This window comes from Sapajus apella, unplaced genomic scaffold (assembly GCF_009761245.1).
Source record: "Sapajus apella isolate SASKATOON/1434 unplaced genomic scaffold, GSC_monkey_1.0 scaffold555, whole genome shotgun sequence".
NCBI lineage: Eukaryota > Metazoa > Chordata > Mammalia > Primates > Cebidae > Sapajus > Sapajus apella.
The window spans coordinates 1-6,265 of NW_022437483.1; the positions used below are offsets into that span (position 1 = coordinate 1).

A 6,265-nucleotide genomic window follows, 5' to 3' on the forward strand; every position below is an offset into this window, starting at 1 on the left:
AAAAGTTTATTCTTTTCTATCAAGACTGTGGCAATTCAGTGTTTTCTGTTTTGATAAATATTTTGATACTGAAAGCTTATGCTATATGGTTTATCTGATGTGTGTTAAGTCTTGCATGAGTGGATCAAGGAACTCTTAAGAAAAGGTCAAACAAGAGGATATGAGAAATGTAGGTGCTTCAGTAGCCACGTGGGCATGGGAAAATTAGAATTTTGAGAAACTGTTATTTCATAAGTGTGTACCATAGCTGATCAATTTAGAACACTTTATTTGATGAGAGGTCAATCACACATTCAGCTGAACTGGCATCCCAACTGTCTATTTCCTAAGTGACAGGACAAGGGGAAGCACATGATAACTACTTGTGGTGTTCTGGCATCAATGCCTCTGATGTTTTCGAGTTTACTCTGTAGCATCGATCATGAGCCTTGACATTGATTCTCTCAGGTTATGGTTTGCTCCAATGTTTGCTCCTTACCAGCCCAACGTGTTCACATTAATATCTAAATTTCCTATTTTACTTATAGGCATTTGAAACAACCTCACTTTTGAAATACAAACTTTGTGATTTAGGAATCCTATATTCCTATTTTACTCAGTATATCTCCATCAAGATGCTGTCCTAGAACAACGAAAAGAAGATGCGAAAAAGAACCTTCAAAACCTTAAGTAATTCAGAGCCAGGCATGAGGACTCAGCTTGATACTAACACTGCATGAATGTTTGGTTGGCCCTGTCATATCTACATATAATTGATCAACGTGTTCCCTTTGCTTTGTAGGGCCTCCTGAATAACATCCTCTCTTGAAGGTAATTATATATATGTATTTTTAGTTACTTTGTATTGTATAAAATGTATATTATTTATTAGTTAATTTCTTTTAAAACCCATTCAGCCGACCACTGAAATGGAAGATCCTGCTGTGAGACATGCAGTACAAAGAAAGAATGTACAGACATCAAGAGCAGGTACATTTTCATTACAAATGAAATGCTGGAAATAAGTATATTAAATGGTTGGAAGTACTCACATTTTTCTTACCCCTAATTCTTTTTAATCTAAATTGAATGGAAGGGATTGACATAAATGTTATTGTTGATATCCATATTTCAATAAAAATAAATTTATATGAAAACAAGATTTTAAAAATAGGAGTTTTAACTCATGTTTCTATTTTAATATTTTTAATAGCATAATAGTTAGAATATGGAATTTTTATATTTGTCAGGGATTCGAAGCAGTGAATTTTAAGGCTCGGAGATATTTCCAGTGTCTTATGTGCTAGCTGGAATTCTGACACTTACCTAAAGGAATCCTTTACCTAGATGTTAGTTTCTGCATTAACATTAGAGACTTTCTGTTAATGTTATTACATCGATGATCTGAAACAAATGAGATGTTTTAACGAGCATATTGTGTGCATGTGTGTGTATGGGTGTGTTTGTGGCATCTTTGATTATTAAAAACTAGGAAAGTAATCATTCATAACTGGAAGACAGTCTAAATAATTGCATAGAGGCGACCAACATTATGACCATCTCTGAGGCTACCAACATCACTGCCTGTTTTCCATTTCCGTATCCTTTTGAAATCGTTAAGTATACTGTGATGCTCAGAAATAATAGGCAGAATCTGTGTGTCCTAGAATGGAATATGAGTGGTTTTACACTTTACACGTCGTTCTGCCACTTTCTTTTGGGTACTTTGTATTATATTTTCCACATGTATCCACACTGATATGATTCGCTCTGGTTTAATTCATTTTACACTTTTCATTGTGTTCGCTTATACCACTCTACCACATTTAGTTAGACTCCCCTGTTGCAGATAAATGAAAACAGAAAAATAGATTTGGGTGCGGTGACTCAAACCTATAGTCCCAGCAGTTTGGGAGGCTGAGGCCAGCAGACCATGAGGTCAGGAGATGGAGAGAATCCTGGTGAACATGGTGAAACCCCATCTCTATTAAAATATAAAAAAAATGGCTGGGCATGGTGGTACATGCCTGTAGTCCCAGCTATCCGGGAGGCTGAGACAGAAATCGCTTGAACCCGAGAGGCGGAGGTTACAGTGAGCCAAAATTGCGCCACTGCTCTCCAATCTGGCAGCATAGCAAGAATCTGTCTCAAACAAAAAAAAAAAACAGAAAAAGATAAATAATGTCAGATTATAAGGGGCTTTTATTTAATCCCTTTGTATGTGTGAATATTTACTGTATGAGAGTTTAAGGCTGAGAAGTTCAGAATGCAAGGATGCACCACCATATTTTACAAATGCCCTTAGATTTTATGACTCTTGAGCCTTTAGCATAGGAAGTTACAATTTGTTTCTCTAAAGAAGTTTACTGTGCTGTTCTCTTAAAAAAAAAAAAAAAAAAGAAAAAGAAAATAGCAAATGACATTGTCTTATTTGACGTCTTGGACATCATCGAATGAAACTGTAACTTACTCATGTCAAAATTCAGAATCAACATTTTGAACAATATATATATAGTTTGTGAATGTCCCATCATCATGAATGAGCCCTTGATGATGAAATGGCCTTTCAAGTTTTACTTGTGCATTTTTTGCTCTTTTTCTTTACTTGTCTTACAAAAGCTTAAATTTAATAGTTTTATTTCTACAGAAAGCAGGAATATGATTTTTAAATATATTTGTCCTGTTTCATGGCATCGTGAATTCTTCAGATCTAGTGTGGACCTAGACTTATTTTTACATGGGAACAATTAGGTTTGTTTCTTTGTCCTTGATGAGACAGAGTCTTGTTCTGTGATGTGGTTCAGAGTGGATAAGCTCTTAAAGCATTAATCTTTTCAGTAGTTCTTTCTGCGGTAGGTAAAATGGCAGGTGAATTTGGGCCTTGTTTTATGTAGGGCAGACCATATAGCTCCAACTAAGTAAAACACCCAGCACCTTCCCCAGGAGTATTGGCCAGGGTAACACATTAGTATCTCTTGAGCACTTCTCCACTGGCAGCTGGAAAGTTTTTGGGAGAATCCCTGTTTCTGGTCTGATACTTACCTTTTGCTGACTTCTGGTGATAGGGTGTTTTATCCGAAACTGAACAATTTTAACTGAAGAGCTAGAAATAATGTGTTGTGTTACAAAAAAGTAAGTATAGTAGTTCCCCCTTAAGTATGAGAGATAAATTCAGAGGCTCCCAGTGAATGCCTGAAAGCACAAATAGTACTGAATCACTCTCAGTTTTTTTTTTTTTTTCATACTTAAATATCTATGATACAGTTGAATTGATAAATTAGGCACAGCAGGAAATTAACTAATAAAAAAATGGAAAATTATAGTAATATGCTGTAATGCAAGTTTTTTGAATGTGGTCTCTTAAATATATGGTATGGTTCTCACCCTTTTTCCCGTGATGATGTGAAGTGATGCAGTACCTATGTAATGAGATGAGGTGGGGTGAATGACGTAGGCATTGTCATGTAGTGTTGGGTCACTATTCACCCCCTGACTCTAAGTCAGAAAAAAAGATTATCAGCTTTGAGTGTTCCTGGACCTTCAGGCTTCAATGACAGTGATGGCGGGATGCAGGAGGAGACCATGTTGATGACTAGGGCTGGACAGCACATGCAGTGTGAATGCACTGGACAAAGGAATGATTCACATCCTGGGATGGATAGTGGGCAAGAGCTCAAGATTTTATTGTGCCTCTCAGACTGGCACACTAACACTTATGACTTGTTTATTTCTGGAGTTTTCAATGTAATGTGTTTGGAATACAGTTAACTGTTAGAGCTGTAACCACATAATTCAAAACTGCAGATGTAAAATCTGTGTTTGGACTTTGACTCATTTCTTGGTGTACAATTCTTAAAATCCTTAGAATTTCCAAAGTGATGTCTTTTAGTATGCTAATGATCGATGGCTGGAAGCTCCTAGGTAGGTTCAGGATGGGAACTGGTACCATGCTGAAGACATGCCTGATTAGAGGGTTGAGATCTTCTGTCTCACTCTGCAAACTCTGGGGAGGACAGAAGGGCTGAAAGTTGTCAGTCACCAACAGCCAGTGATTGATTAGTTATGCCTATGTATTGGAGCCTTTATACAGACCCAAAGGGACTGGACTTGGAGAGCTTCCAGATCGCTGAATACACGCAGGTTCCTGGAGGGTGGTGTGTCCTGAGAGGGCATGGAATCTCTGTGCCACTAGCCCCATACATTGCACTATGCATCTCTTCATCTTTACCTTTTGTACTGTCATTCATATTATACTGCTAAGTGTGTTTCCTGAGTACTTTAAGCCATTCCAGCAATTCAGTTTAACCCAAAGAGGGAGTCCTGGGAACCCCAATTTGAAGCTGATTGGTCAGAAGTTCTGGACTTTCAGACTTAGGACTGATGTAGTGAGGCAGTCTCACGGGACTGAGACCTTTACCTGTGGAATCTGATGCTGTCTGCAGACAGAGTGTGAGAACTGAATTAGATGACACCCAGTTTGTGTCATCTGCAGAAGTGATTGCTTGCCTGTTGGTGGGAAAAACCTCTCCACATGTTTCGTCACAGAAGCTTTCTTTGTTGATGATTGTTGCTGTGGTGTGAGAGCGGAGAAAAAGATGGCATATGTGTCTTTTCCACACATACAGTGGATAAGGAGTACTACTGTTTACCGTTTCAACTGCCCCCCTTCATATTTTGGTCCAGAAATCATGGTGTTTGACACTGGTAACTCATGCTGTCTGTTCTGCTAACAATACCATTTTTATTCAGTTTCATAGGGTTTGGCTAGGATGACTTGTATACTGCAGTTCACTTGTAGATACCAAATTTTGATAAGTTTATTCTTCTTTGTGTTTAATAAATACAAAGTAAGGGAAGTAAGAGTTCTTACTGCACTAATCACATACCAATAGGTATAATTTATATTAATTCTAATAAGATCCAATCTAATAAGCTCCCAAATGAATGGTTTATAACAAAGCATCAGTTGTATACTTTAAAGAAAAATGATCTAAATCATTTACAGAACTGTGGATACTTTTTTTTTAAATGAAGGTAGCATCTTGCTATGTTTCCCGAAACTGGTCTCAAACTTCTGGGTTTCTCAAGTGATACTCCTTCCTCAGTCTCCCAAATAGTTGAAATTATAGCCATGCATAACTGTCCTTTCTTATGGTTTTAATATTCTATACATTACTGATTGAAAATGCATTTTTTCTTTAATAGGTTGTGGGAGTTCTGATGAATCTGCAGTCAGGTAGGACTTTACAGTTTTAAAAAATTATGTTAACTAAGAAAACATAGACGGAAAAAACTAATATCTATTGAGTGTGTATTCTGGGCTAACCACCCTATTAAATGCATCTCAAAGCCATCATGTCTGTTTTCTTATAACCTACTGTTTATTAAATAGGCAACTGTGATTTAGAGAGGTTGATTAAATGGATCATGATCCCATAGTTCAAAAAGTAGCTGGCCCACAGTTTGGCCATCAGCCTTTCAAATCTTTTTTCTTGCTAATCAGCACAGATTGATAGAGATACTTGTGCAGAACTTTGATCAAGGTATAGGTCTGAATAAGATGAATCAGATAAATTATTTTAATTAATGTCTAAATTAATGAGTTTAAGTAAGTTAAACTCTCATTTTAGGTCTCACTTAGTAATGAGGTTAGTCCTTGAGTTTGTCCTAATATATTTGACAATTTTTGTGGTAACCAGCATTTTTTTTTTTAAATTAACCATCAAAGTCTTTATGACAGAATAAAGGTTTGGCTATTGGACTGGAAGTTTTACAAAACCAAGATTTGGCAAGTCTTGGAGAGAAATTATTTAACATCCCAGTTTTGTTTTCCCTTTAGGCTAGTATTTCTGCCTACTTCCATAATGCTTTCTTTTTCAATTTCTTTTTCCATTACTTTCATTCTTTGTTGTTTTCAAATTCTGCTGGCTGTGTATTCCGAATTTTCCTATAGACAGAACCAAAAGTCCACAGAATTACAGAAGTTTAAGGAGTCTTGGGACTAATTAAAATACCTTCAAGGACTTCAATCTGTGTTCAAGTGATTTTCTAGATTGACAACTTGAGACTCAGAGATGAGGATGCTTTTTTTGGACACAAGACACGCTAGAAATGAGATCTGAACACGTTTTAAAGCCCAATAGTCTTCCTTCTTTTTCTAGTCTATTGGCATGTGTTTTTTGAGACAGAGTTTTACTCCTGTTGCCAGACTGGAGTGCAGTAGCACAATCTTGGCTCACCACAACCTTCACCTCCTGGGTTCAAGCGATTCTTCTGCCTCAGCCTC

At 36.9% G+C, this 6,265-nt stretch overlaps 1 long non-coding RNA gene across 1 annotated transcript; it reads left to right on the plus strand.

Annotated features, from left to right (window-relative positions):
• The first annotated feature begins 53 nt into the window (after window positions 1–53).
• LOC116546054 lies at window positions 54–6,228 on the plus strand. The gene is made up of 3 exons (XR_004266567.1): window positions 54–810; window positions 897–969; window positions 5,185–6,228. It is a non-coding gene; the product is annotated as an uncharacterized LOC116546054 (long non-coding RNA).
• Window positions 6,229–6,265: the final 37 nt, after the last annotated feature.